The sequence below is a fragment of the Anomalospiza imberbis genome, chromosome 12 (assembly GCF_031753505.1).
Source record: "Anomalospiza imberbis isolate Cuckoo-Finch-1a 21T00152 chromosome 12, ASM3175350v1, whole genome shotgun sequence".
In the NCBI taxonomy this organism is placed as follows: domain Eukaryota; kingdom Metazoa; phylum Chordata; class Aves; order Passeriformes; family Viduidae; genus Anomalospiza; species Anomalospiza imberbis.
In genome coordinates this window covers 6,400,504-6,428,003 of record NC_089692.1, presented here as the reverse complement: position 1 = coordinate 6,428,003, position 27,500 = coordinate 6,400,504, and the positions used below count along the sequence as shown (strand labels likewise).

General features: G+C 38.6%; 1 protein-coding gene and 1 long non-coding RNA gene across 16 annotated transcripts in view; both read left to right on the top strand.

Moving 5' to 3' along the window:
• Nucleotides 1-27,500, top strand: part of LOC137481099 (uncharacterized) — a 340,016-nt gene that overhangs the window by 29,915 nt on the left and 282,601 nt on the right. The window lies entirely within an intron of this gene.
• Nucleotides 1-27,500, top strand: part of ZNF536 (zinc finger protein 536) — a 346,433-nt gene that overhangs the window by 80,576 nt on the left and 238,357 nt on the right. For 14 of the 15 annotated variants that reach the window (XR_011003324.1, XR_011003323.1, XM_068202565.1 and 11 more), the window contains one exon: nucleotides 21,467-21,585. The gene's annotated coding sequence lies outside the window, so the exon portion shown is untranslated. Of the gene's footprint in view, nucleotides 1-4,305; nucleotides 4,364-21,466; nucleotides 21,586-27,500 lie in introns of all 15 variants that reach the window. The other variant, XM_068202561.1, reaches the window with a different exon arrangement.

Genomic DNA, 27,500 nt, shown 5'->3' with positions numbered 1-27,500 from the left:
CTAGGGAATCTGTTGGTAGCCCAGCTTTGGTTCTAGCTATTGATTGAGCATCATTCTGCAGTTGTATGGTCATATAGATGGCTTCCTGTGATAAACAGGCTAATGTGAATCACATTTTAATATAAAATAGAAAAAAAATGAGTGAATTTTCTTCATGAATTAACTCTGACTTGGCAGCTGTACTTATTAAAAAAAAAAGGTCTATAAGTAAAACACCTAACTCAACTCTGAAAAAACATTACCTTTCTCCTTAAAGAAGTCTTGTTCCCGTGAAGTTGCATGTGCTAAAGGTGCTTGAACACAAGCATAACCTCAGAGTAAGACAAAAATGTAAAACATCTGCTTCAAAAGAGGATTCATGCACTCTGAAGTGACTCAAAGGAACTTTGATTTCTATATCTTTGGCTTAGTGATATGAAATTCTCCAAGAACCCAGGTACCTTAGGCAGGTGACTGCCCTTCTAAGTCCAGGTAGTTCCATACGTACCCAGGACTAACACCTCCTTCTGCTCATGTCCAGAGCTTCCAGGTTTTGAGTAATGGACCTCAGGGCTGAATGCAGGAATTGGGAGCTCAGCCAGATGCATAATAAATATTGCAAGACTCTGGTCTTAGATGAGTGCTGTATTGGATGTAGGTAGAAGTGCTTTGTTTAATCAGGACTGTGGCACTCTAGGAAATTCTGGAGTGATCATATATGTAATTGATTTTGCTTCTGTTCAGCATTTGTGAGTCCTGTATATTAGCCAATTGTGAAATATTTGGAAAACACGTCATTGAAGGTAAGATTTCACATTTGTATTTTCCCCTAAGTGTATTTAACTGTTAATGAAAGCCATGGGACTGAAAGCTGTTGAGACAGAAATCTTATTCAGGAGACTGGAGCTGTAGTGTTCTCTGACTCATTTGATCCTCCCATGTCTCCTTTGGGATTCAACCATTTTAAAAAGGAATTACAGATAGCAGTCAAAGAATAGCTTTGTCACTGACTATTCATTCCATGGTGTTTCAACATAGGGCACAGATTAATGTAATTTATTGTGTTGAATTTTGTTTTCTGGACATCTGTTCAATATAGCCAAACTCCTCCTCTATAAGACTCTGAGGAGCCATCATTTGGTAGTAGCTAGAAAACATTGGGCTGGATATTCACTAGTGACTTGGAGGTATAACTCTTTATGCATTGGATCTCCAGTGCCCTGAGCTATCCAATTGTCTGTGTCAAATAACCCCAATGTGCCTTGTGTCAAATATTACTGATGTCACTATTGACATTGTGTCAAAAAATGTCATACCTAATGTCTGTCACTGAAGGATGGTGGCAGAGTCAAAATTTGACAAAAAACACTTAAGGACAGATAATGGATGTAATGTGCATCTTTCTCGTTCCCCTAACAGGGAACCAAGAAAATTGTGAGTGTCTGTTCAAATTTTCTTATGCTGGCCACATTGCATGTTGTACATTTCTAGCTGCAGAGATTTTAGATTTGAACTTCTTAAAAATATTGGTAAACAGGGGAAGTTATTCAAAACAAACTTAAAATGACCCCAGTTAGCAGGCATAGCTGCAGCTGGTGCAGACCAGCTCCAGGTTGGTCCAAGGCAGGAGATGGCTTCAAATGCAGAAGTGCAGTGAGGCCAGAGACACTGGGCCATGAGAATCACAGAGAAGAAAACAGATTTGGTGACTCTCATTACAGTTCCCTATATTGTCTCTATTGTATATATAATTTACATTACTTTAAAGTGTTAAAGCTTTTTAAAATTTGAAACTCATGATCACGTCTTATGTGATATTCATTGGTTTTGAGAGAAGGTGTTATTCCTGTGGTTACTTTCCTTAAACTTTCCTAAATGGCTTTATGAGGCTAATTCCTCTGGATCTTCTTATAGTGCTTCTCTAAAAGTTTAAGGGTAGGATCTCTTGCCTGTGTGAATGTAGCCAAAAAAATACTTAAAGGTGTCTCCAAAGAGAGACATTTTCTAGCTCTTTTGCTTATGGGAGTTACAGGATAATTTAAAATACCCTGATGCTGATTTGTAGATTTTTAGGGTTTTTTTTAGGAGTTGAGTATTTTGTTTTTAATGAGTAGTATCTCTTGAGTCTCTCTGGCTCATGGAATCAAGGTCTGTGTCCTTCAGAGGCAGCACCAGGAAATTCTGCTGTTCTCAGGTTGGACTGTAAGCACCAGCATCTGGCAAGAGTTTGGCTTTGAGCAGACAACTATAGTCATTCCAAAGTACTCCTGTTAAGAAGTAGTAGTAAAAAAATAAAATTATAGTGGACTGTAAAGCAACATTCGACTCTGCTGCTAAGCAATTGCCTAGAGTTTTCTCAAGCAGATGCCTCACGTTGCCCTGAAAGCCTCTGGGCTCATGTGAAGGAATGTCTGCTTGTGCTGCCCAGGCAGTTGGTGTGATTTGTTAGAGCCATGAGGTCAAATCTTCCCCAGCAGTAGAGAAATGCTGAGACACAGAGCTTGATGTAGCCATCAGAAGGCTGATATGTCGTGAGCTGGTTTGGTTTTGCAGAGCTTTTCAGGGAGGGAAGGAGGCGGATGCAGACAGTAAACATCCTAATGTCTGGGTCAACACACAGAATCAAACACTGCTGGGCTGCTCTTTGAGTACCTGCCCTGTGCCCTACCTGAGCTGGCTGCTGCTCACAACCCCAGTGCACTGGGGCTGTGAATCACCTGCTTCTGGAGTCCTCTGTGGGTTCTTAGACACATAATTGTTTTTTTAAATTCATATTTTGAATATGGAATATGAAAATCTGAATTTTGAATCCATACTAAAATTATGTTTCTGAAACATCTTTGCCTAAAACACAATAACAAATAGAAAATACAATGCTCTCTGATAATGAATAAAAGCTGGGCTGCATGAAGAGTAAAATCCTTCAGTAGAAATACTCAGGAAGGTAACAAGAACATAGAGGCAAAGCATTTGCCTAATTATCAGCATAACTGGATGTAACAAACAAGGAATAAATCACTTTTTTGGCTTCATTATGTTAAATTAAAAAATCCAGTCTTGGGGATTTTGCCTCTGAAATATACAGTATTTTCAACTCCAGAGCTGCCAACATTTCTCAAATAAGTGAAATGGCTCAGGTGATATTTAAGATGATTCGGTGTGATGATGAATAGCTCATTTACCATCTTACATTTAAACTCAGATCACATTGAAATGTGTGCTTGACAGTCTGGATGAGTACATCTGGACTCACAGGCAGGTTGTCTTCAAAATAGCGAACAAGAATCTTCCAAAGTTTTTATGGGAGCTTTCATTATCTAGATCCTGTCCCTGAAAGACTCCCAGCCCTTACAGTCCTTCATTGCTTTGAATGTCCTCTGTTCCCTTATCACAAGGCATAATCTGTTAGGGCCTTAAATACAGGTTTATTTTGAATTAATAAGTAACATAGGAGCTTTTCCTGATACAGTCTTGGCCTCAAAAGTGACAAGCAGAGGAAACAAAGGAAGGTGCTCAGCTCTACCTCTGTAGATCTTGGTTCCAGTCTGAGTAGTGGGATGGAACTAAAAGGGGAGAGCTTCCCTTTCATCCTTTACAAATTCCTTCTATTAAAAAGTTTTGTTTCATTGGCCAAAATTGCTAAAGCTGTTCTGTTTGAATAAATAATAATATGTACTTTGACATTCCTGAACTCTTTTCCTTTTGACACTCAGACGCAATGATGAAGTTGTAGGCTAAATGCTTTCTTCAATTAAAAAAGGGAAAAGGACAACAAAAGGGGTAACTCCAGCAGGAGTGGGTGAATAAATGTGCTCTACCAGAATAACTGAGCCTGATGTTCAGGATATTCACTTATCATGTGTGAAGCTAAATCCCTGAACTACCTTTTCAGAGCCAGGCATGAATGTAAGCCTCTCCCATTCAAGAGGAATTTCCTTATTTCATCCCCCTATAGAGGTTCCTGTGGGTCCTTTGTTTTCCTCTTTCTTTTTTGCCTGACCACTACTTTTATGAAATCCTGGTAATGCCTATTTGTAGGGCCTTCTGCATCTGCCTGCTCTCTGTAGCAAAGGCATGAATTCTGTATTTGTAGTAATTCTGAAAATATTAATTCTCATAAAAATAGTTAATAGCTGGACTTCATGTTTGACAAAACACTTAGCATGGTCAACTGAGATGGTTAAGTTTGTTTAATACACAAATATAGTATGATTTATCCATTTAGTTTAAAATTCTCTTCCTCCTATTTAGCAGTTTGTTAATGAGAATACCTGTATAACAGTAATACTTTGATGGTATTTACTAACATAAATATTTGCTTTCTAGAAGCAATGTTACACAAAATTCCTCAACTGCAGTCTAAGCAACTGCTGGAATGTTTGAGGTAAGAAACCTGACCTTTGGGGAGGATCAACATCAGGAAAACAGAGTTTCCACTGTTTATGACTTGTGTCCATAGTGAAGGGGCTTGGAATGGCAGGAAGGTGACTGACACACACTGTGTCACTGTTGAACCCCAAGGGAAAGTTCTTGTCATTGTAATGATATTGGGAACATTTTGCAGGAATTTCAGCATATCTTTGTACACTCAAAACAGTCAGTTTGTCAAAGTCCTTTTGTAACAGGTAAAGGAACAAAAAATAGAAAGAGACCTTCATTTATACTAAATGTTAGGAATTGCAAAACCTCTGTGGAAAAGAAGACTTTTGAGTCAGCTGCTGCTGAAATTATGTTAGCTGCAGCTTAAAGAAGAACAAAAAGGTCTTCTTTGAGCCATTGTCTTTTCCACATAAAGTCTGCTTCTTCTCCCTCAAACTATTTAGTTGCCAGCCATTATTGTCAAGCGTTTGCATTCAACATGCATCATAACGTGTGGTGTCCAAGTGGCTGCAGTTGGTGCTCCAGTGACAGTCCTGGTGAACAGTCAGAGCAGCTCTGGCTGGGGGCAGAGATGGGCACAATGGACACGAGAAGGGTGAAGTTTCTCCAGCTCTTCCTCCAATGGAGGCTTGTCCAGGTTGTAGGTGAATATACAGGAAGCTTCTAAAAAACTAATCTCCCACAGGTTTATTCTTGGAAATGCGGGAGTTTTCTATATTCAGGTGAGTGTTGACATGAGACTTGGGCAGGAACAGTCAGCTGGAAACATTTTTTCCAGGGTGGGCTTACAGTTGAGGTTTAGAATGGAGATACACTTTATTTATGATGCCACTTCTCTAACGATTATTTTTTTTAAGGATTTCTTTGCAAAGGGTCTTCTACTCTTTTTTTCTTCCTTAGCAAAGTACTCCTACTTAGCTTATTTATTTTTCAGCTTTAAAACATCAGCATTTTATAGATCTGAATTTCACAATGTGAGGATGATTGCTACGTACAATTTGCAAAATTGTGATTAACCAGTCCCTGTTTCGAGTCAGTTCTCCCTAATTCACAAAAGGCTTCCAAGAATAGTCTGCACAAAATTCAGTGTGCAAATTGTAGGGCAGATTTTTAGAGGGCAGTTTAAAGAATGAAGTCCTAAGGGTTTTATCTATATTTATATCTCTTGTTAAACCAAACTCTTATGTAAATGTTACAATCTGTAAATAACAAGCTGAGCCGCTTTCTTAAAGGAAAGATTGCATCTACATTTTTTGAGATTTGGCAAAATTATTAACTTGCACAATAGACTAATATACAAGTATATTTGGAAGCAACTAACACTAGCCTGTGTCTTCATCTGTATTTTATGGATATTTAAAGGTTTAAGAATACATAGACCTTTCATTTTCCTGTAAAAATTGTCTCAAATTAAAAAACACTGCCCTTAGTGATGACTTGAAAAAAATGGAGATAGCTTTTGTATACTTTTACTTTTTATAGCCATTAATGTTGTAGTAAATCTTGTATTATTGTATACAGTCTAGATTATTCTTCATTCTTTTGCCTTTGGACAGGAAAGAAATTACTGGCTTCCATCAGTGTTATTGGCAATCCCCATATTCTGACATCTGTTCCTTTCTAAACATTTTACCAACCTTGATGAAATGTAGTTTAGTGTTAGAAGCTGACTTGAAGAAGAAATTGGATGATAAAAAAATAACATTGATTAAACACCAGGAGTAATTTACCAATGACTATCAATATTTTGATGGCCATTGCAGTTTATTGCAGAAAAGCTAGACATCTTATAGTAATTTTAATCATATATAAATCTTTGAATTAAACTGCACAAATGAATTCTCGTTTTTTAAACAGAAGGATGAGAGACTGATCTTAGTCAATTTTAATCAAACTCTTTGAGCCGTAGTCCTGAGAATATTTGGGACATATTTTACAGATGCCATGCAATGTACAACTCCCCAAATTAAAAATCTCAATTAATATTTTCTAATACACAGTGAAGATGTCATTCCTGATGTTGTCCTTTCCATGGAGCAACACTGGGATTTGCTCACTCTAGACCAGATGCTGGAGTGAGGGGAACTCCAAGGGGCTTCCAACAAGGATGGTGGCTGTCTGGTAAACCACCAGCTTTATTCACACCCCTTTTTATTAACTGTGCTTTATTAAAGTAAAACAGAGAAATAAAAGACAAGCGATTATTCCCTCTCAGGTGCCAAGCACAGAGCAATTATGGTGCGTCTTCCTTTACTCCATGGGGTGGTGAGCTGCAAGAGGAGCCTTGCAAGAGGTTGTTGAGGGCTGGGGCAAAAGAGGGGTGGATGTTTAATTTCCAAGGATTGGAACAAGTTAATCACTCAGTGAAGGAAGAGGTATGAACAATATCTTCTTGGCAAGGGAAGTATGTGGGAAATAAATTGAAAAGGGCTACTACAGAGTGTGTGTTCGGATATTGTGAGAGGTAGATGTACAAGAGGATGGGAAGGTGTGATTAGATATTTTCAGAAGCACTTAGCAACAGTCTCAGTGGAGCTGTTGAAATTCATGAGATTTACTGTGGACTAGTAATGTCTGGGAGCAGAGTTTGGGCAATGCTAAACTACAAGCCCCATGCCCTGTGCGTGGATCCTCCCTGCAAGGTTCTCAGTGAAGCTGTAATGCTTCAGAAGGGTGAGCAAAGCACATTTCTCCAGCACTGTGTGTGTGTGTCTATGGACCACTGAGGACAAAATGAAATTGCAATTCTTGATGAATTCACTTCATAGCACCAAGATTTTCAAAGGTGGAATTACTCCTCTAGCAGTCAGGTCTTAGAGAATTCCCAAGCTAGTTTTTGATTTCCTTAACTTTGAGAGAAACTTGAACCCATGGAGGGTTCAAGGTAGTTTCTAGGATGTTTGAAGTGGAGGAGATTGGAAAGATTTGTTTTCTCCATTTCACAGAAAATTTTAATTTGAAGGAAAATTTTCCTAACATACATCCTTTAGAAGATTCACATTTATTATCAAAGCAGTTTTCCTTTAATTTCCCAAAAGTTATGTATGGTTGGAGTAACTGAGTGGTCTAGGTTAAAGGGGTGTATAAACAGATAATTTCTGGGTTCTAATACTCTTTGCTAATCTCAAAAAAAAAAATCATACATTTCAGCCAGAGATCTCTCAGCATGTTTTATAAGTTCATTCAAAGATGAATGAATCTCACATTTCCTTGCTGAGGATATTTAGTAGAGAAACTAAACATTATAGACAAAATGTCACTTTTTGAAAGTGCATTGTTTTTCTTAAAACTGATTTTTTTGCTTTTGAAAACATGTTGGGTTCAACTGTGCTTGTACATGTATCTACCAGGAATGCAGCCTGGGTGTCTGGAGACTGCTCTGGGAAATGGGATGACCCAGGTTCTGATGCATGTCATTCCCAAACCTGAGTGTCTCAGAGTTTATACATAAAAAACAAGTATAAAACTATTTCTGAACCAGGCAAAGGAACAGAACTTGGCTCTTCCCTGCTGTAGTGTGTTCCTGTAACCACCAGGAGACGGAGATCTCCACTCTGTCTTCTTCCAACAAACTAAAGTCAACATCTAAAAATTATTTTAATGCAGCTCTGCGAAACAAATCTTTTGAATACATTAAAAAAATTCTACTTACTCCCTATTAAAAAAAAAAAAAAAAAAAAAATTAGAGAGACGTGAAAGAAAATTATCATTGTGTGGTCACATTCAGTATCTCTCGTTCAAGGAGGGGGAAACTGAGAGGAAGGCTCAGTTGTTTGTCCCGGTGTCTCACAGCTCAGCCAGCAGGAGTCTGAGGCTGGCCCCCGAGTGCCGACTACACAGGGCCATGTTCAGGCTCAGGTGTCTGCCCTCCTGTCAGACACAGAGTGCCTGGTGGCCTTCCCCTACCCTCTCCCAGCCTCCCTTTAACATATGGTCTCAAAGCTGTTGACGTTCACCTGCTCAGATATCTGTACAAACTACTAGTAGGAACTACATAAATATCTAACAGATGCACGCGCTCACCCTGGGATTAATGCATTCTGCACTCGGACCCGTCAGCATCACACCCCTTCACAAAGGCATTTTATTTTTTCACTTGCTCATGTGGTGTACACCTGTGACATGCTGGCAATGCACTTGCTTGCAGTGAGAGAGCCCCTTAGGTTCAAAGCTATCCTTATATCTTTGTTCCTTTATGCGTGAACCTTTTGAGGTTTTCTCTTAGTGTTCAAAAGGCTTGAGCGTGGCATTACATCTTTAAAACCTCTCATGACCCTTTTTTGAATATGCTGAATATAAAAGCAGAAACAAAGCAAGGAGAACTAGATAAATAGATGCAGAGAGACATCATAAGGAAAAAAAAAAGCTCCCGAGCTTGCCAATATTACTTCATGCTTTTCATTGCAAACCTGTAAACTAACAATAGCCCACCACCTCACACAGCTGGGTGTGCAAATTGAAGGTGTGCTGAATGTGTGGGCTTTCCAAATGTAGCACAATAACAGCAACACCTGTGCTAAACCACTTTGCATTGATTTTATTTTTTTACTATATTTGCAGTCCTTCTCTTTTTATAAGTCTGTATAGCGGGGAAGAAAGAGGTCTTGTCAGCTTCAGTTTCAGCTTTAAGACTTATCACTCAGGGTTTGATGGACCTGTTAGAAAATCATGTGGATTTTCATGTACCAAACTAAATGTAAGATTGAGTCTTAAAATGGAGAAAAAATTGTTTTTCTTGTGGATCCAGCTTTGCTAATGTACATTGGCTTTGGCTAACAGGCTTCTTGCAGCCCAGTCCTGGTTTGCTTAGTTGGTTGATTTTTAATTTTTTTTAACTAAGTAGCCAATGTTTCAATAGCTAGTTGCAGCAATAAAATGGTTAAGAAAAATACTAATAGTCTGTAAGTGTATATCTTAAGGCACAACACTGATTAAAATTATTAATATTCAATAATTCATGGATGTTTAATGAAATGACATATCAAATCAGAAAAAGTAGAAGTGAGAAATTTGTGCAACTTAATTCTCATCACTGCAGAACCATGTAGTTACTATCACTGCTATTATTATCTAGTAACATAGGTTAGGTTTAGTGTAATGTTTAATGTTAAATTTCAGACATAGAAACAAGATGCTTTTCACTGCCAAAATATTCACTGCAACATTCTGGGCTATGAATCTGAGAATTATAAAGATGGGCACCATTGTTAAAATCTAAGCATACCTTTTTGGTCACTTGGTCAGCAGTGTAAATGGGTCCAAGGGTTGATCACAGGGCTAGTGAACCTTCCCTCCTTTAACAGCAGCTGAATTTGAGGTTCTTTTTCACCTAAGTACCTACCAATTTATGTCTGTAATTCGTATTAATTCTGAGTCGCTCTTTCTTACGCTGTTGTTACTTGAAATGGAAAATATTGGTTGCAGTCCAAGAGAAAAATTTATAGCCTGTCATTGTAGCCTTGTGCTATTTCAATATAATAATACAAATGCATTCCCTCTTTGTGATAAGTGTATTTTTCCTTTTTACTTTCTCATGTGATGTTCAGACCCTTTCCAGACTTACTTTGTCTCTGTGATCCCAGAGATTATAAATGCTCAAGAAGCCTTTAAAGATATTTGTTACCCTTTGAAACAAGGGAAGCAGACTCTCTTGTTCTCTGTCACACTCAGAGGGGCTGCAGAAGACAATTTTTATCTTGTATAGCTAAAAGTTAGGACTTGTGCTACTTTCCTGTTAGGTCACCTATCCTCCAATGTTGGATCCTCCAATGTTAAGGAAGGTAGAGAAAGTTTTCTGGGCCCAATCAAATTCCTGTTGTTGTGTTTAGCGAGACAGAGATGGGGCTTAGGAAAACAGAAGTGCTGCTTGTTTTAGAAGTGAGAAGGAGACCCACTGGAAAAAAAAATTTCTTTCCAGTAATCAAGGGAAGATGGGAGTCTCGCAGCAGTAATGCGGACTCCTCTAATTACCACTTCCAAGTTATTAGCATCTGGAGCCCTTTTTCCCTTTCCTATCTAGCAATTATAGAGTGGGATAGATTAGTGTGTTGCAGAAGATGCAGAGTGGACTAAGTTTCTCTCTGTTGGCACTTGGTTGTTTGCTGAAATTGATACTTTCAGCTGAAGTCCAGGCTTTTTACCTGGCCTTGAATCCCAGACTGTTCTCTTCACAGATAATGTATATTCAAGGACCATGCAAATTGTTTATTTACTTCTCTGCTCCCTTCCCCCACCAGAGAAAAAGAAATACATCTTAAAAAGCCAAAGAAAACCAGTCAGACACATGTTTTGCACATGAAGAATCACGTCTATAGTGAAATGGGATCCATATGTGTGTTTTGGATATGAGCATCAATGCTCAGTTTAGCTTTGCCCACATGCCAGGGTGTATATGCTGCTGCTGAAAGCTCAGAGTCTTCTTGCTAAATCACACACAAAATTTGAACTTGAGGTTGCATTAATGTCATAAGTTCATAGTTTTTGTTGTTTCTTTCCCCATGTATAGTGTCCTTTGTTTATAACTCAAATCCTCTCAGGATTAAACTTTAAAAAGACTCTGTGATTTAATGGACTTAGGATCAGATTCTAACCTCCAGTGTGGAGCAAGCCCGACTGTAGCACTCAATAGCAATAAAGGATTGTTTGCAGTTGTGAAGCAATGCCCGCCAAACATTATTCAGAAAAAAGATGCTGGGACTAATTTTTCCATGGATGAAATATTCAGATGAATGTTAAAAAACTGCGTAACAATAGATGGTGACATACACAAACGGTAAAAGAGAAATTACTATCATTCCAACATAACACCGCACTGATTTTTTTCTTTTCCCCACAACCATAAATATCTTCACTTCAAGTTAGCATATTTCTTTATGTAAAGTCTTTTTCTATCTTGTACATGTGTCCTGCAGAAGGATCTGGAGAGATTGAAAAACTGTCCTGCTTGAATCTGTTTGCAGTTTTAAAATTTATAAAGATAATTGACTTTTCAGTTCATCTTCCAAGTTTTAGACTTGTTCATGCATATACATTAATTTTATTCCTTCCTTGCACTTTCCTCCAAATAAGAGCTATCTTGCAAGTTTAAAATCAGATCTTTGCTCAGGTACTTTGTACTTCTGTGGTAGTGGAAAAAACCTGTGACTTCCCTGGCCTCCAGAGGATTTGAAATCCTTCCTTAGACAATTCTCAGCAAGTGGCAGCAGTAGCAACAGTATCCCTTCCCATTTTTCCCTCTGAGGATATGCCTGGAGCAGGGGGAGCAACCTGTGACTCTGTGATTAGTTCCTGGTCTGGCGAAACACCATGACCAGGGAGCAGATCTGAAGCTTGTTCTACTGTATGCCAAGTTGTTAGTGGGGAATCTGAAATTTATTTTGTAGACCAGTGCTATCACATCTCAGTTATTTTCAGGGAATGGGAAATGAGGTTCAGATTTTAAATATGGAAATATCCTTCCTGTTTCTGCACACAGTTTAGATGTTTTGGGGCACTAAAGCTGTTTAATATAAACAAACCAAATTTAAAAGTAATTAATGCTCTGAGCAAAAAGGGGTTGAGGAGGCGAGAGATGTCTGTGGCATTTATTTTCTTGATTCTCTATCCTTGTCATCATGGTCTTGATCCTGAAAGATATAGCAAGCTGCTTGCTACTAGCACGTTGTTATATAGTAACTTTTGAACCTTCCTTCTGGGGTTAGGTGATCAATTGCTTTGTAAAGAAAACAGGGTGTTATTTCAAAAGCTGTGTTTTATTTTAATTTATAATTATCTCCACATCAGTCTTCAATCTGGAATCTTGAATTGGCCACATATGCACACTGACTTGCATGTAAAAGATTTGTGACAGCAGTCATGTGATGCTTCCATACCATAATTATTCTCCGTATCAGGCTCCCAGTCCTTGAGAGATCTGAAAAATCTAAAAGGAAGCAGGTTTGAGTGTACCTATGGGATTCAGAACTCAGCTCAGATTTTTATGTCATCAATAAATAGATTTCTTTAAAAAGGAAAGGAAGTGCCTTTAAATTGTTATAGTCTTACCTTTGTATTAGAGAGCAGTTTCTTAAAACAGTAGGCCCATAGAAGCAATGCCATCAGCTGGAAATCTGGTCCATGTGAGTGTTTTCGTGAGTTGTTCTTGCATCTTCCCCTAAATATTCTTGTTAAATTTTGTGGTTTAACAATCATCTCTCAAATTCTTCTATGGAATGTATATTCTCCTCATCTGTTGCATAAGAAATCCGTATGAAGATAAGAGAGTTTTGATTTTTAAGAGGGGAAATGTTTAAGCTGATTTTACTGAAGTGCTATTGCTTGCTGAAAGTACATGTATAAAATACATAGAAATAGCTTCATTTCCTATCAGGTCACCTGAATATCTTATCTATAAACATGTTATTTAAGAAACGTATACATATTTTCATATCTAAGTTGATCTTTTAAAAACTTTTATTGACTCCATAAGAAATCCACATATATGCCTTAGGTAATAGTCTTTTCAGCAACAGTAGATCCCAGGAAGTTTCATGGGACTGAGCAGCATGTCAGGATTATAACTGTGAAATGCACTTGAAAATAAGGCTAAAGGAGATCAATCCATGTAACTTTTCTCTTGGCCAAAAAGAAGAAAATGGAAAATATTATGGCTGCTCAACAACCAGAACTCATGAGAGCCTCAGGCGGGAGTTCCTTTTGTTCTGATGAGGATGTGCCTCCTTGCAATGGCATTGCAGATAAATTCACAGAGATTTCTTTAGAAATACAAACACCAGTGCTTGCATGAACTCCCACATGAAACCTTGGTTTCATACCCTCCTAGAGAGGGCAACTGCCATATTGTGAACCTGCAGGACTCCTCTGGCAGGTCACAGAACCCCACAGTTGTGCCGTGCAGCCCCGGCGCTGCGGAGGCCAACTGGAGCCGTCGGAGGACGACATCAGCAAATCAGTGGCTAATAAAGACAGGCAGCAACAGCAGCAGCAGTGTTGGCCTTCTCCACAGCAGGGTACCACAGATGTTTCAGATAACAAAGTGAGCTTCGCTGACAGAACATGTGTGTAATATATAAAATAATGGGAACCGAAAGAGGGGGGAAAAAAGAGGCCACTCCAATCCACCCATGTAAAAATGTTTTTTATTTATAAGTGAGCAGCTGAATACGAATGTTGTCTGCTCCCATAGAAGTAAAAAATAGCAGGCTGATGTGGATGAGAGACTTCACATGTTTTCCAGCAAAACAGACTGTGCATTGAAATCTTTTTCTTGTCCCCAGACCTACAGCTGGAGCAAATCCATGCAATTTTATTTTCTAGTGATTATACTTTTTTACCTCCACTGATGATACGTCTGTGCTGTGGTTGGAGAGGATCACAGCCAAAGTTTCCTATGTAACACTGTAGAACGCTGGGCAGTTTTTGAACAGGACCAACTTTACCAAATAGTTGCTACACTGAGGATTTTTGTAGGGTGGACCTGGAATATGCAGTGATGATCCACAACTACCTGGAAAAAAAATCCCATGAGCAGCTCTCAAGTATGATAATTAGCTGTGAACTGGAAGAATTACAGCAGAAATCCCTGTTTTTATGATATAATAGGCTTACCCTCTACTGTTCAAGTATCCCAAAGTAATAAGATCAACCTCATAGTTGAGGAAACCTTGGGTGAAGAAGACTTTCACAGGTCTTTTCTGCACTGGTCCCAAGGGCATAAACAAGGAGCAGTAATGGGGCAGCCTAGAAATTGCAGGGTCACCCAGTGATGGTAGTTGGTGGGAGGTACCACTATGTAAGGGCCCCATGTTGACTCTGTGTGTGGCCTACTGAGTAAAGGGCTGCAAACAGGCCAGGAAGATAACCTGGGGTGCCTGGCCATGCCCCTCCCTGCCTTCTCCATGTCCATGCTGCACGGCCAGTGCTCAAACACCGCGAGCGAGAGCTGCCCAGGGCGGTGCAACTTGCAAGCCTGCTTTTGAAGAGTAACAGACAATGGGATTCTGCAGGGTGGAACAGGAAGCTCCTATCAGAGACTAATAAATGTTTCCTTGTAAAATGGGGAGATGCTTATGCGAGTTCAGATATAAAGTGAAAGTAAGACAGCCCTCAGAGGAATTACTAAGGTAATAAATGTACTTACTAGGGCAGTGTGTGCCAGAGCAAGACAGAAATGGGCTAAGACCTGGAGAAAATTAGAACCTCAAGTGCAAGCTGAAGCTCAGTGGTCAGATGAAATTCAACCCTTTCCTCTGAGAAAAGTGTCTGCCCTGACTTGATTATCTGGGATTGGTGTGGCCGATGAGAAGAACAACAGTGTAGGATTTCTGCCATGTGTCCTGCTTTAAGCAGTAAGACATGAACACAGAATATGGTAACCAGCTGAAAGAGGATTTGGCTCTTAGCATATGCATATTTTATGTACAGATTGTGCTGTTGCAGCTCCAGCACCTCAATGGGTCAGAGTCTGTTGGTGTGTCAGATTATTGCGGCGTGTGGCTCAGCATCGCAGGTGGCTAAAATCCCTTGAGGCTGCTGTGGGATCTGGGGTTTGGCCCAGCACAATGCCCCTCTGCCTGTGCAGAATGGAGTCATCTAATGAAATCAGAGGTGTATGAGCTACAGTAGGTGTTTCTGTAGCTGAAATGTAACTACATGTTAGGCAAATTGCTCCAAAAATCTTGTGGCTATGTATGTGTTGTGGTCACTTTAGCAAGGTTTATAATTTTAGTGTTTGTCTAAAGCCAGGTATGTAAAAGCAGGACTTCTATAATGTATTCCTTAACTGAAGAAAAAAAAAAACCAAAAAAAAACCCAAAAAAACCCTGATTTTTTTAAAATTAAAATATTTTTTCCTTCTCTGAGCAGCATTTTATAACTGAGATCCACCTTGAACATATCAAGGTCAGAATTCAAGACACAGAATATGCTCATGAAGCTGCCCAACAAGATACCTTTATTCAGCCAAATTAGAAAACTTGTGTGTAACCCAAAAGATCAGAATAGAGTCCTTACTGAGCAAGGTTAGGAGGGATAGAAACAATCGGCTTATATAGAGTATTTTTACTTCATAGGAATGTGGTTCTGATTGCTGAAAATGTATCCTTTGCATGAAGTACAAGCATAATCCTGTGCCTACTTTGCCCTTTGAGTAAAAGTATGCTTAATAGCAATTTCAGGGGGGAAAAAAATCTATTTAAAGCCTGTTGAGCAGAATATCCACTTATAGAGGGAAGCTATAAGTGAATAATGTTAATGGAGTTCTATTTTGTAAAATGCATAGGACAACTAATAGAATCAAACTCCTATAACAGTGAATGAATTACATTTAAGAGAGTACCTAATTTATGACCTTTAAAGATAGTTTTATAGCTGTCTGTTTTTGTCAATCCTAGACCACCTTCATACAAAAGTTTTTAGGAATCTCATCTCTCACTTTATATTATGGTCAGAGGACCTTTTGTGCTATTGTATGTCAGTAGTTCCATTAAAACATTTAAGCAGGCTAATTACTGAAAGAAACAAAAGGCTTTCTGGAGAAAATTATTATAACTGTTTATTAGTGTAGGAGAAATTCTTTATCTGGGAATAAATTTTGAACAATAGTGAAGAAGAATGACCTGACCCAGGATCTCCTCAGAAAAAGAATTAAGCCCTTTAAATACCAATTATTGAGTGTTTTTCCTTTGAAAGAGTGGATTTTTGTAAAGTAAACATTTGTGCACAACTTCCGCCGATCACTGAGATATTAGGTACAGGAACATGGAGTTTTATACTCCTCTCCTTGTTTTTCTTCCCATTTATTTTTACATTTGTTTTATTGCTGTGAAACTCTGATTCAGTGTCATTTTGCGCAAAGGAAACCCTCAGATTTACTGCACACTTCATTAAAACTGCTTGTACTTTTATCAGTTTGAAAGAGGCTGCTCTTGCAGTCATTTGATGCTGGTTTTGCCTTGCACTGTTGAGGAAAGTCAAGTGAATTTGAGAGCCCTTCCATGTAGCATTGGAATTTATACAGAGATTCTGTGTGGGAATGCCCTTCTGTAACTCTCTGTTAAGTTTTACATCAGTCCTTTGAGCATTCTACAATTTTGTTAGCTTTTGTGCCGGAGGGTTCTGCCTGCTGTGGTGTCATTGATTGCTCGTCCTAAAAGAAGGCAGAGAACAAAGGTGGAATAAGCTGCTAATTTTCTGGATCAGCCAGATGTCATTCAGTGTTATATGGAATTTAAGGCACCAATCCTTAAGGAAAAGGGTGCAGAGCTGGCTATGAGGCTGCCAGAAGCAGTCCCTTCCTCGTGGCACCCTGCTTGCCAGAGTGCTGCTGTGTCATGCTGCCTTAAATGTGGCTTTTGCCTGCTGGGTGCAATGGAGCTCTCTGGGGAGCATCACATTTCCAGAGAGCTACAAATGGATTTGGGTACTTTAAGAATGTGATCATCTGATTAAATTTTTTTATTTTTTAAAGATCAGTTTAGCAAAGAGGACCCTAACACTTTATAGGTCTTTCTTGTTCACTGTGAAAACTCTGTGCTGTAGCTCTGAATTCCTGTTGAGGTAATCTCAAAACTCTTATTGCTACAGAATCAGAGCCAAAAGGGCTGGACTGCATGTGTACAGCAAGGAACAGACTAGAAAAAGGCTGTGAAATTTCTGTGACTGATCATACTTATGGGTCTGTCTTTTACAATGCAAAGTTAAAAATGTATTCTTTTACACAGAAGCTCCATTATAGGTCAGGCCTTTTCCTAACCAGCCACTTGAAAATGGCCCCACTTGACTCCCAACACAATTTACTCTGACCATTAGTTAAGGACTGTTTCTGCTCTGTCTGTGGTGTTCCCAGCTCCATATGGTGGTAGCTTAAGGCTGATCTAAGAGTAAACAAGAAGTGCAGGGTTTTGGTCACACCAAGGTATGGGACTCAGTTTATAAGATTATTGAAGAGATTAAATGGAGGGGAAATACTCTGTCTTTATTTCACATCAAATATGCCAGGAATCGGAGTTTAGGTCTCACCTCTTTTTGGCATGCTTCTTGGTTCATTATTTCCAAGTAAAACTCTTTTTGGAGAGATTCATTATTTCAGAGTAAAACTCTTTTTTGAACTCTTTATTTTATTGCTGCCTTTCTGAAAATGAAGCTCCTGCACTATACTGTATGTTCAGTATTTACGACAAGAAGAGATTCTGGCTTTGCCCCAAACTGCTGACAGTCTTGATACTTTTACAGCTAGCATCTCTGGAGCGCTGAGGAAGATTTTTGGAGGATGAGAGGGAATGTCAGGCTAAAGTACCGTAAATAATTTATAGACCTCAGATAATTGTCCTGTGACAGCTCCCAGTGCTTCCAGTTTCTTCCTACCACCCCTATTTTCAGCTATCAGTTATAGAATCTTGACTTAATATTGCTAATTGCATAGTAAACAGAACAATATTGTTTGCCCCAAGACAGATTACCATTTCTCATTATAGAATTCACATAGACCACAAATCATTGATACCATCTCCACCAGTTATAATAAAGTTTATCTTCAATCTGATAAAAAGCATGTACTGAATAATAACTGATGCTCTTATTGTAAGTGGTTTAAAAACATGCTTTTTAAAAAGCTGGGTAGTTCACTAAGTTGCAATTCTGTGTTTGCCCTAGCCAAGAGAGGTGAGAGTTGGGGACAAAAGTGGTCAGATTTCCAAGCATGACTCTGTGGGTGCAGCGTGTGCAGTGGCACTTGACAGCTGATGAACCTCTTACTGTTATCACAGTCAGCTAAACACAGTCAGTCCCACTTTCCCTGCATTTATCTGTATTTGTACTTGAACCCATTGTTCAGTGTGTTATGGATTTGCATCTTTAGCTTATTCATAGAGAATTAAAGTGCACTGGATGTTGTAAGAAGGTTTATCTCTTCAGTTCAAATTCTAGAGATCCTCAATGGCCTGCACATTTCTGCCTCAGTCCTGAGAGGAGCGCTTGCACCTGTAGCAGTGCAAGGACAGGCACTAAATCCTTCTGGGAAACTGCCTGAAAAAACAGGTTCATTTTACTTATGTCCCACCACTGCTTATGCACATGCATAGATGAAGAAGAAATAATTTAGGATGACACAAACCACCAAAATCCATAAAGGGGATACCATGACAGGAGTATGGATACTGCAGTACTTTTCAGTTTTCTTACAAAGGTGGAAATCTTCCAGTAGTGCATTTCAATCTGCCCTGGTGAATTTAGATACTCCTTAGGGACGTTAATCTTTTAGCCTTGCATGTTTTAATGTCATATATGCTGAGATGGAAGCAATTGCATCATTGTGTGTCATTTTGAACAAGATTGGACCAAATTCTAACTGTCACAGCTGAACTTTGCATTTTGCTACCTCCTTCATTGAGATGAGACTCAGCCAGCAAGTTCAGCTCTAAATACAAACTTCCTCAAAGCCTAGCTCTGCTCCTGAATCAGGGAAGGGCTAGTTTGGTGAGAAGTCCTAAAATCTGGAGCCAGTTTTAAAGTTCAGTGATTTCATAAAACAACTGAAAGCATTGTGCAAGTCCATCAGGGTTTGGACCAGGGCGTGTGAAGTTGTGATTGAATCAGGTTCTAGTGTAATTCTGTGGGGAAGCAGGGATTCAGAAGGATTCTTTCAGAGTTGAACCCCAAACTCATTAAAATATTACAATAAAGTAATTAATGCACATGGCCACTAGACACTCTTAAAATGTAAATTTCACAGCTGTAAGAAATTAGATTTGTTTAAAAATAACAGAAGGCTCAAGTACAAATTATGGAGTAAAAGCCTATAAAATTTCAAACTTGGTTTTAAGGCACAGGATTTTTTTTTTTTTACTAGCTCATTTACTTCAGCACTAGTGTTCAGAAACTGAATTCCTTGTCTGCCTTTTGCCTCTGAAGTTGTAGTTAGGTACCAGTGCACCCATCTGAAGCCCATCTTGTGTTCAGGAGGTGCCGGCACAGGTTCCCTGAGTGCGTGTGTGAGTTGTTTGCACAGCTGGGAGGACAGGTAGGAACAGTTGTTGGGAATGCTGCTTTTTCACTGCACGTGTGTTTTGGCTGGCATGAGCAGAACTTGACCTCGAGGAACTACTCAAAGTGGTGAATGCCCTCAAGTCATTCTGTGCCACAGAGACCAAGAAAATTAAAGTGGCTTCGAGGTTCAGAAGCAATGGAGCCAACTGGATTTTTCAAGGGATGTAACACATGTCTTTTCAATGCAGAGGCCTTATTCCAGACTCCCCAGCCCTTTCTCACACATTGGTGTTTACAAACATGGGCCTGACTAATGCAAGAAAAGACCTTGACTAGCAAATGTTCAGCAGTATATTTCAGTCAGTTTCCATTTGAAGCAATGCTGAAATACAGGACTCCACCATGGCCTCTTGGCACACCAGCTTCAGCAGAGTATTGAAATGGCTGAAGGAAGGAATTCCAGCCAGAATATGTTCCAGATGAATCCTGTTGGAGATCCATTTCTAAATATATGCTACGTGCCTATTAAAAAGTTCAGATTATGACCCCTCTAATGTTATTTTAATGCTAGTTTTTAAAATGTAATTATAAATCAAATTGCATTCGAGATCTGAAGCTGACAGTAGTGAACTGGAACACTCTAAGAGCTGCTTTAAAAATAACCCCTCTCAAACTTTATTACTGGTTTCAGAAAGAGAAGTGCAAGTGGACTGGCCAGATTCATCCATGCTGCTCCCATCAGCAGACAGGACAATGTGCTAAGTGCCAATTCTGCTCTGGTTTACAGAGACATAACACGGGAGCTTTCATCTTTATCTGGAGATTGCATTTTCAAACTTTGAATATCTCTCTGGGAGCTTAAGTAGAAGACACAAGCTCATTTAAATCATGTTTCCTCCTTTCTTTTCTCATTCTTTACCACAGTGAATTTCCCTGAAGATTAAGACTTCTAAAACCTGCACAGTAACCAAAAACTTGAGAAAAGCGTGACATTATTTGGCAAGTGCAAAATTTTGGGGCAATGCAAAGCAATTGCAGGGAAGAAATGCACTCAGTGACTGTTGTGCTGGTCAATGGTATCTGTATGAATGTAGTTTAAAAAAAGGACCGGAAAAGATACCAGAAGGACAGAGCTCAAAAACTGCAAGCATTCAGCAGGGTTGAAATGTTCTGTTCAAATAATGGCTATAATGATTTTGGTAACTTCATATTTCTTTTTCCCCCCTTTTAGTAAATGTAAATGTTTGCACTAGATACTCCTGTAACTTGCCTAAAAATTAACTAATCCACAAAGACAGTGCATTAGAAACTATAGGCTTTGAATTTCCATTTATATAGGTATAGTTTAAGGGGGAGGAAGGGAGGGAAGAATAACTGGGTAGGTAGATCTGAACAAACAAGTCATAGTGACTCCTTAGGTACATTTGGGATTTTTTTTCTTTTCTTGTAAATGTGGAAAGTATTTATTCAGTAGTTACTGACAGAACTCTTCAGTGAATAATGCATTTTAAAAATCTTTATTCGTAGAGCTTTTTGTTTTGATTATTTATAAATTTATAGTCATAGCTGGTTACCTAAATCATGTTATTTCTTCTGTTCCCTGATTTCATGAGTTACGTATTTACTTGATTCAATACACAATGTAAATTTTGAATGTTACAGCAGAACATACATCTCAGAATTTTTGTTTGGTTGCTCAGTTACATAAATCAGCCAGTTAGAAGAGGGAGGGGACGTACCACATGATCTACTTAAGCAGCTAATACTTTTAAATTTTGAGATTATATATCTAGAAGTATACATTTTGACCACAGTATATAGATTATATAAATTGAGTAGTATTACTTCTGTTCCCTGATTAATGGTTGATGCTGTTACATCTACAGAATGAATGTCAATTCAAACTTCAATTTGAAATTTGAAGTCAATGAATATTTAAGCATTCATTCTAGATGTTGACTGTGAAGACATGCTAATATTGGTACAGCACATATGCTCCAAATTTTGCAGACAGACAAAAACAGAAAGCAGTTACGTGTTTCTAATGCTGTTAACTCCAAATTTTACTTTGAATTACAATGTTTTATAATATTTACTCAGGTCTCATTTTTGCCCTCTTTTGCAGATGGAGAAACCAAGGCAAAGAGGTTAAAGGATCTCTCCTGAGCCCCAGAGTGCGTTGATGTCTGTCCCTTCTCCCTAGACATGTGCACAGACTACTAGACTTCTCTGCTCTGGCTGCAGGTAAGACATATTGTACATACAATGGGATCAATTCTTGAATTGACTTGAATAATTCCTAGAAAGGTGGGAGAATCTCAAATATCTAAGTGTATCATATCTAAATATACCTGTATTCTAGTTGAATCCCTGAAAATCCCATAAAACAGGCTATTTTCTGTTGCAGACATAGAAAAAGCATGGATGCAATGGATTGTTACATAATAGCTAAAATATATCTGTGCCTTTGACAAACATCCTTTTTCCTCACAGTTATTAAACAGCTGGCATGGTGGGTTGAAGGCCTTTTTCCTTTTCCATCCTCAAATAATACTCTTTAAGGGAAGGAGACCTAATACTTGTGACTTGAGATGTTTTTTATTGGACTGACTGGTGGCAGAGGAGAAATATGGATATGAAGGAGGATGTTTAGCCTTTGAATTGTGTAGGTTATGTTTGCACTGGAGTTACTGCCACCCTTGCAGACGTTGTCCTTCGGAAGGCTCACAGTGCAGTACCACTGTGCTGGCTCTCCAGTTTCTTAGAAAGCTTTTTGGCATCTGAGCAAGCCAGTTCAAAGCTTGCAAGTGCAATGCCCCAGGGACTGCAGTGCAGACATACACTTCATAGCATCGAAAGTAAAACCTTCCTGATGGTGGCTAATATTTGCATGAGTAAGGATTACCAGATTTAATCCTGTGTGAGTGCAGAACCCTAAAAGGAGGTCCTAGACTCAAATGGAAAGGGCACTGGTACAGTTCTGGGACAAAGTACTGCATCTTTTAGTGGGGCTTGGATCCTATCACTTGTTCTCAGAAATGAACTGCCTTTCTTATAGGGGTAATGGTAACACAGTTTACCCATGAATTTATCTGGATTCATTTAGGAAGTGTCATCAAAGCTGTGTGCCAGATCTCTATGTGGTGTAGGAGTCACACCAGGGGGTAGAGACAGAGTCCCTCCGTGTGATGACAGCTTGCTTGCTTTTCTTCCCCTACACATGGAGTAGAAGATGGAGAATTTGTAGACCAATAGACAGTAAAAAGATTGTTGCCTTTGAAGGGTTTATTTTCTGACTCTTTTCTGTGTCAGGCATGAACTTCTGCACTAGGTGGTAGTTGTGTATGTAGAGGAGGTAGGAGGGGTATGAACTCAGACTGCCTGGCTGTGGATGCCTCAGTGGAAATGCATTCTCACCAGAGCTTCTCCTGGAAGAGACTGGTGACAGGCAACCAGGGTCCCGGTGTTTGCTCCAATGAGGATACAAACTTGTTGCCCAAGACTTCAGCAGGTGACAAGGTCTCAGAAGAAAGGAGGGACTCTAAGTTTTGATGATTGCTGTCTAGCAAGTATTAAATTAAGGAATGGCCTCTAATACTCATGTCATTTCTGGACAGTTTACAGATAAGGTAACAGAGTGGCAGCCTGGAGTACCTATATTTTTCACAGTTTGGGAGATTCCAACCCAAACACTGCTACCACATTGTAGTTGTGCAGTTTGGCCACGTTCATGTGGAAAGACTGACTGAAGTGAATGAGGTTGATTTTGGAAACGTGTTTCAGCATAGTGCATAAATGTGTGGAAAGATGGTCTTGAGGCTGCAGTGGGGTTATTCAAATGCTCATAGTTAAGTGTGTGCTGAAGTAGTTTGCTGTAGAAAAGTTCTTCAGATTTTCTTGTATGATGTAAACTGATTTCATAAAAGCATTGTAGCTTTTAGAAGAATATAAAGTCTAGCTACGCACTGAGTAGTTAGGTGGGTTCCTTATTTCCTTTGTTTAAATTCTTAAATATGCAATGCTACATTTAAGAATTTTTTTTTTTTTTTGCCTCTGTGTGGCTTTCTCTTCTCTCAGTTTTCAGTGAAAACAATGTCCAGAACTATTCTGTCCTTTTGGGGTAAAGATTCACACATAGTCAGCCTGTGTGGGTGCCTTCCCTCCTTTGATGTAGACCTACAATCTGTATTTAACTCTGTACAGACGCAGAGCAAAGCCTCACAGCATAGCAGCTGTTTGGTGGTGACAACATAGGTATACAGTCACGAAAGAACTTCAGATAATTGCTTAAATGACATCTTCTGCAAAATGCTAATCTTCCTGTGAAGGGTCCCCCTTGCAACAGGCGACATGAGCAATTTTATGTTCTGTGTTTTCTGCTGCCATGCACGTAATTCTGTTCGAACTGTATCAAGGAGACTTGAGAAAAAATCAACCATTAAAAACTTGCTCTTTGTTTTTTCAATCTGTGACCCCAGCAATCTCTTTAGCAAGCCATGGTTCAGTAAACTGGCACACAGCAGTAGTTCTACAGTGGAAAAATCATAAAACAGATGGAAGCTTTACATTTTTGTTTAGTTTTTAAGAGCAGTTTTTATAACATCGCTTAAAATCATTCTGATGCATCATACTGTTTACACTTAAAGCTTTGTAGCTAAGATGTTTACACTATAGAGAATGTTTTAAGATATTTTATAGTTATGATATTTAGATAATTGGCAAGAAAAAGATAGTTTGTTGAGATTACAGTGATGTTGGTAACCGTGAAGTAACTTATGAGTCTCAATAAATATGTCCAGTTCAGTGGAAAGTACAAACTCAGTTAAAACAAAACAACACAAGAGGGAATATCTTTTTAGTGAAATCATTTCCTTTTCTTAATCAAAAGATGACAGCCACAGCCTTAGAAGTCCCATCTGTAATGCACCACTCTGTGTATCTGTGTACATGGCTTTTCTTTTTATGATTGATGGTTACATCAATTTGGTCAATTAATATTCTGCATAAGTTCAGTCAAATGATATACAAAAGTTCATAATGTTCACTTTCCATACAAAAGTTGAAACGATCTAAAGTGAATCCCACTCCTTTTCACTTAATACTCTATTTTCAAGATAAATACATTTCAATGTTTTCATGTAGAGGAATGTCTTCAGAGCATAGTTTTGAAACGTTTAAAAAAAAGTCCCCAAAAATGCATTAATCAAAAACAATAACTCCTTTTAACTTTTGTAACTGTTCAGAAGTGAAGTATGAAATAGTCTGTGTGTGGGCCACAAATGTTGGGAATGCAAACATTTCACAATAAACATGTTTAAATGAAAGTACTTGGCTAGATATACTGGAAGATAGTACATGTTGGGTTAATTAATGCATACTCCATAAAAATAAACCTCACTTTCAAGATCTGACCAATAAAAATCATTAGTATATTTGGATCAGATGTGCTGATGGATGATTTTTATGTATACATTAAAGGTTTGTAAAGTGAATTGTCCTTGAAAAACCTAGCAACAGACTTCAATTTAAAGTCAAAATGACCCATTACATCCATTCTGTGTATTCCTATAGTGATATGATGAATTATTTCAGTTTTATCTTTTATACCTGCAATTGATTTACTATTGATGGGCTTAAATTTATCATTTTAAATGTGCAAATCACAGCTACATAGCTAGAAACTGGGTACTTTTGTAGAAATTCTTTGCCTGTAGAATGCAGTATCTGATTGTAGGCATTTAATAAGCAAATTACTATAACACATTGGTTTTCTTAAAAAAAAACCTTTGCAATTCTTAAATTGAATCATTTTAGTACATACAAAACCCAGTATTTTATATTAAAAATCATATCATAGGGAAATTGTACTTGTAAAAAAACATGTGAACTGGCTTTGCATTGTATTGTGCTGTTGAGCCAGTTAGAAATAATGAAGCAAACTGAGATTGTCTTTCATGTTGAATAGTGTCTTTCTCCAAAGCTGGTCTCATTAAAGACAAGGTGGTGATCTGTATTCTGACAGATGTCAGAATACAACCTGGCTAATTTACTAAATTTGTGGTTCTTTGTAGGAAAGCCCCACTCTGCACCCTTAGTGGAGGAGTTTGTATGAGCAGAATTAAATAGAATTGACCCAGAGACAGTTTTCTAAAAACAAGATGGACATATTTTACTTTTTACCCCTGTATCTGCAAAATATACAAAATAAGATGTTTGACAGGTCAAGTCTCAAAGCCAAACATAATATAAACAGGACAGAAATTTAATTCACAGTTAAAATAAAAGTGAAACCCTTCCCCTACGGTTATCAGCAGCAATATTTTTATTAATTTTAACAGCAGCAGTAGGTATAAGAGCATCTGTGCAGAAGAATCTTCCTATCTCTGGAGTTAAATTGACTTCATTAAAGACCAGAGACCTGATGCTATAATTTTATATCTTCTCTGTAGCATTCACAAGGTCACTATTCCTGCACGTGAGAGGAAACCGCCTTTGCTCAAGTGACTTCCTATAACATTATCCAGATCCTGCACTGCATAAAGTTTTTGATGTTCTGAATTTTAGCTCATCCACTAGTTACCTATTTTTTTGGAAGTATTATCGAGGATTTAGAGGTGAGGGTGATAATCCTGTGTTCGAGTTGGGCAGGTTTCTGTGGAAAGTAGGTTGCACAGGAAAGCTGCAGAAGTCAAGAGGGAAGAAGCTAATGGGGGGAGTAAAAATGTCTGTCTGATGAGTAGATAAGTAAGGAAAGGGCCTGGGAAGGTGCTAGCAGACAAAGACAAGAAAGCCTGAATGTGGCACAGCTGAAGAGGGAAGAACTGGTAAGAGAAGGGGGTTGACAAGTTTCTGGTATTGACAGGAAACATGATCTGCACAGCTGTATCTGTGACTAACTTAAAACTGGCAGGACATTCTTTAGATGATTACATCTATCAAACTGCTCTTTAAAGAAAGAATAAATATTTTACCAAAATGGAGGAGGGAAAAAAAAGGCTTAGAGCTGCTTTAATAAACTATTAGAAAGCTCTTTTGAAGCCAGTGCCTTAGAAGGCAGTGACTTCTCATGCCTAGAAACTCAGTTCCAGGAAGGGAGCCCCTGGTAATGGAGGCAAGCAGTGGGCAGGAGGCTACAGCTTGTACTTTAAATACCTTGTAAGATAACATCTAGATAGACTATGAGCTTCTAATTCACATCTCATTAATAGGGCACAGGGGAAAAGGCATCTCCCAGTCTGCTGAGGGAAGCCAAAGACTCACGGCACGAATTATTCTTTGGCCTGCTTGGTTTTATGCAGCATTTTTTGTAGCACTGGCTGTGCTGGAGCCTTCCCTCTCATTGCAGTCTTCCTAGTTCTCCAAGAAGAAGTTTAAACACATTGATTTGGCTACTCCTGACAAATGTGGTAACCTGGAAGCCAGTGTGAGACATTCATTCTGCCGAGATGAAAAGTGCTCTACAGCACTGCTGCACGTGCCTTACTTTGCTATTTATTTCAAAGTGATTGGGATACTCTTGGTGGGAAGTCTAGAGTTAGGAGCAATTGTGAAGTCTCAGTTGGCACAGATTAGTCCCAGGATTTAAGACTAGCAAAGTGACTTAAGCACTAAATCCCTGCCTTTCCCCTCTAGCCATTTTCCAAGCTTAGCTGATTACAGGACCAAACTTTGAGATTTTCAGCTAATGAAGATGATACAAAAGGAAGTGATTTGTATAGCTTGATTTCTATTGATGAAATGAAGCGTGATTTTTTTTTAACAAAGAATTACCTATCATCATTCTAGATACTAATATTGCCATTATAAACCAAAACTACATCGTTTATCAGCCATAGAGGATGAGGTTATGAGTTTGTAGCAGCACAACAGAATTGGAAGGCCAAAAGGAATACTTAAGTCTAAAAGTAGTGCTGATTTCTACTGTTCCTGTGCAATTGATGTATCTTTTGAACTAGACACAAGTGTGGAGCACTGCAATAACAGAAAATACATTTAAAAATAGAATCTAAAATCTTGATTTTTCCAAACTTGCTAGCCACAAAAAGCATAGCTATGGAAAGCATTCTCTAAGTTCTGAAGCAGCAGGCTAGGGAGGCAAGGAGATACGAGGTACTTGGAAGGAGTAAAGGAGTAAAAAAGTTTATCGCAAACATGTGCCA